We start from the raw sequence: 3,753 nt of genomic DNA, 5'->3' as shown, positions 1-3,753 counted from the left end.
TTTGCATTTCTCTAATAATTTGTGATGTTGAGCATCTTTTCATATGCCTCTTGGCCATATGTACGTCTTCTTTGGAGAACCGTCTATTTAGGTCTTCTGCCCATGTTTGGATTGGGTTCTTTGTTTTTTTAATATTGAGCTGCATGAATTGTTTATATATCTTGGAGATTAATCCTTTATCAGCTGCTTCATTTGCAAATATTTTCTCCCATTCTGAGGATTACCTTTTCATCTTGTTTATGGTTTCCTAAAAGGAATCCAAATTGGAAAAGAAGTAAATCTGTCACTGTTTGCAGATGACGTGATATTATACATAGAAAGTCCTAAAGATACCACCAGGAAACTACTAGAGCTAATCTATGAATTTAGTAAAGTTGCAGGATACAAAATTAATACACAGAAATCTCTTGCATTCCTATACACTAACAATGAAAGATCAGAAAAAGAAATTAAAGAAACAATTCCATTCACCATTGCAACAAAAAGAACAAAATACCTAGGAATAAATCTACCTAAGTAGGCAAAAGACCTGTATGCAGAAAACTATAAGACATTGATGAAAGAAATCAAAGATGACACAAACAGATGGAGAGATATACCATATTCTTGGATTGGAAGAATCAATATTGTGAAAATGACTATACTACCCAAAGCAATCTACAGATTCAGGGCAATCCCTATCAAATTACAAATGGCATTTTTCACAGAACTGGACCAAAAAAACTTACAATTTGTATGGAAACACAAAAGACCCCGAATAGCCAAAACAGTCTTGAGAAAGAAAAATGAAGCTGGAGGAATCAGGTTCCCTGACTTCAGACTATACTGCAAAGCTACAGTAATCAAAACAGTATGGTACTGGCACAAAAACAGAAATATACATCAATGGAACAGGATAGAAAGCCCAAAGATAAGCCCATGCACCTCTGGTCACCTAATCTATGACAAAGGTGGCAAGAATACACAATGGAGAAAAGACAGACTTCAATAAGTGTTGCTGGGAAAACTGGACAGCTACATGTAAGAAATGAAATTAGAACACTCCTTAGCACCATACACAAAAATAAATTCAAAATGGATTAAAGACCTAAATATAAGGCCAGACACTATAAAACTCTTAGAGGAAAACATAGGCAGAACACTCTTTGACATAAATCACAGCAAGATCTTTTTGACCCACCTCCTAGGGAAATGAAAATAAAACCAAAAATAAACAAATGGACCTAATTAAACTTAAAAGCTTTTGCACAGCAAAATAAATCATATTTCATACCGTTTTGTCTCTCCTCAGACATCCACAACTCCTTCCTGCCTTTCTCTCTGCTGATTATTTTGCTTCTCAGGGAAAATAGAAGCAAAAAGATAACAGGGAGATATTACATGCTCCCACCAACAAATCTAAAATGCTATGTGTACTCATGTCTTCTACTTGTACACTGGCCTCTGTTCCATCCTGTCTCCTCAAGGGCACAACTTCGCTCATTTTCCCCATTTGATTCACAGCATGAATTTTTCCATGACTACAGGCTCATTCTCATTAGCAGACAAACATACTATAATATACTTCATTAAAAATAAACAAACAATAGCCAAAATCCTTCCCTTGAACCTGTATTCTCCTATAGCTACTGCCTAATCAATTTCCTTCTCTTTTAGCAATATTCCTCAGAAAAAATTCTATATTCAAATTTTCCACTATTTGTCTTCCAGTTTTTTTTTCTTGGACTCATTTTGGCCCCAGTTACAAAAAGCTCATGTTAATAACACCAATGGCCTGCATGTCACCATTTGTAAGGATCACTTACTTCTCAGAATTCACTTCCTTCCTCAACAGTATTTGAAACAGTGGCTCACAACTGTCTCCTTGAAATACTATCTTTACTTGACCTCTTGGACACCACTTTGTCTAGTTATTCTCCTACTTCTCTGGCCATCACTTCTTTGTCTCCTTTGCTGAATGCTTCTCATCTTCTCTACCTTCAAACTTCAGAGTTGCCAAGACTCCATCCTCAGATTGTATTTCCTTGCTCTCTGTTCTCACTCTGTAGGTAACCTCATCCATTCATGGCTTTAAATACCATCTATACATACACTGAACCTCCAGTCTATGTCTCTACCTTAGAACAATTCCTGAATTCCAGACTCATATATCTATGTGCTTACTTAACATATCCGTTTGGATATTTAGTTGATTATGGCATTAAAGACCTAAATGTAAGGTCTTTATATTACATGAAAAGTTGATCACATCCAATACTGAACTCCTGGTATTCATCCCCCAAATATGTTCTTCACATAGTCCTCTCCAGCTCCGTAAATGGCAAGTTCATTCTTTACATTGTTCAGATCCAAACTGCAGAGTCCTTGTTGCCTCCTCTCTTTTACCCAATCTATCTGCAAAACTTCTATTCTTACCCTGAAAATATCTAGAATTCTTCCCATGCTCACTAGCTCTACTGTTTAGTCCAAACTAAACTCTGTTACTCGGACTATGAAAATTGCTGATAAGTGTTCTCTCTACATCTATCCTGGCCTCTCTACAGCCTATTCCCTACACACCCACATCTCTGTGTAAGAGGTGCTTCGGCTTTCCTCCCAGCCACTTGGAAGCTAAGCTAATTGTACAACTAGCCCTCAGGGGATAAGGAGTGGACCCCAGATCTCTCTCTCTATATATATATCATTCTGACCAGTTTTCAGCATTTTTCATTTTTTCTAAAGTCACTCAAAATAAATGGTATTTCCAGCCAGAGTAATATATACATATTTAAAACTCCAATATTAAAGAGATCTGTACTGAAAATTTAAACTCTGCTTCTCACCCCTAAGTTGCTCCATCTCAAAGGCAAAAATGTTTAACCCTTTAACTGATTTCTCTAACAGTTAATATTCCTCTATATTCAGGCAAAATGCATAGATTCATATTTTCTGGTTATTTTATTTCAAATATTATCTACAGAGTTCCTGCTCGGACGATTTTAGGTCTCTTAAAACTCAACCCAACTTTCTATCTCACTGGTCCTATTTAGTTTTTTTTTTTTTTTTTTTTTGGTCCTATTTAGTTTTATCACTATTTCTAGTTGAATGAATAAATATTGCATATGTGATTATGGCTAGGTAAATATTTTGCCCTAGAGAGCCAAGTAGAGTAATTCTTATTCCATTTTATTTCTTTTACAGTATTTTCTTTTTCCCTAAAGTTTTAATTATCTTACATGTTCTTGACTATATCCTGAAATGTTTTTTCAGTCACTCATGGTGTCAGAAATTCTACTGAAGTCATCTACTTTTTTTTTTTTTTTTTTTTGTGGTACGTGGGCCTCTTACTGTTGAGGTCTCTCCTGTTGTGGAGCACAGGCTCTGGACGCACAGGCTCAGCGGCCATGGCTCACAGGCCCAGCCACTCCGTGCCATGTGGGATCTTCCCGGACCGGAGCACGAACCCGTGTCCCCTGCATCGGCAGGTGGACTCTCAACCACTGCGCCACCAGGGAAGCCCCTACTTCTTTTTTCTTTCTTTTAAAAAAATTTTTAGGTGTTTCCAGTTTCACTGAGAAATAACACACGTCACTGTATAAGTTTAAGGTGGACAGCATGATGGTTTGATTTACATGTATTGTGAAATGATTACCATAATAAATTTATTAAACATCCATCATCTCATATAGATACAGTAAAAAGAAGAGAAACAAGTTTCTCCTTGTGATGAGAGCTCTTAGGATCTACTCTCTTAATAACTTTCTTATAACATAA

Source organism: Monodon monoceros, unplaced genomic scaffold (genome assembly GCF_005190385.1).
Source record: "Monodon monoceros isolate NGI ecotype Baffin Bay Population unplaced genomic scaffold, NGI_Narwhal_1 Super_Scaffold_20, whole genome shotgun sequence".
Classification (NCBI taxonomy): domain Eukaryota; kingdom Metazoa; phylum Chordata; class Mammalia; order Artiodactyla; family Monodontidae; genus Monodon; species Monodon monoceros.
The sequence above is the reverse complement of the archived record's forward strand: the minus strand, read 5'-3'. Positions refer to the sequence as shown.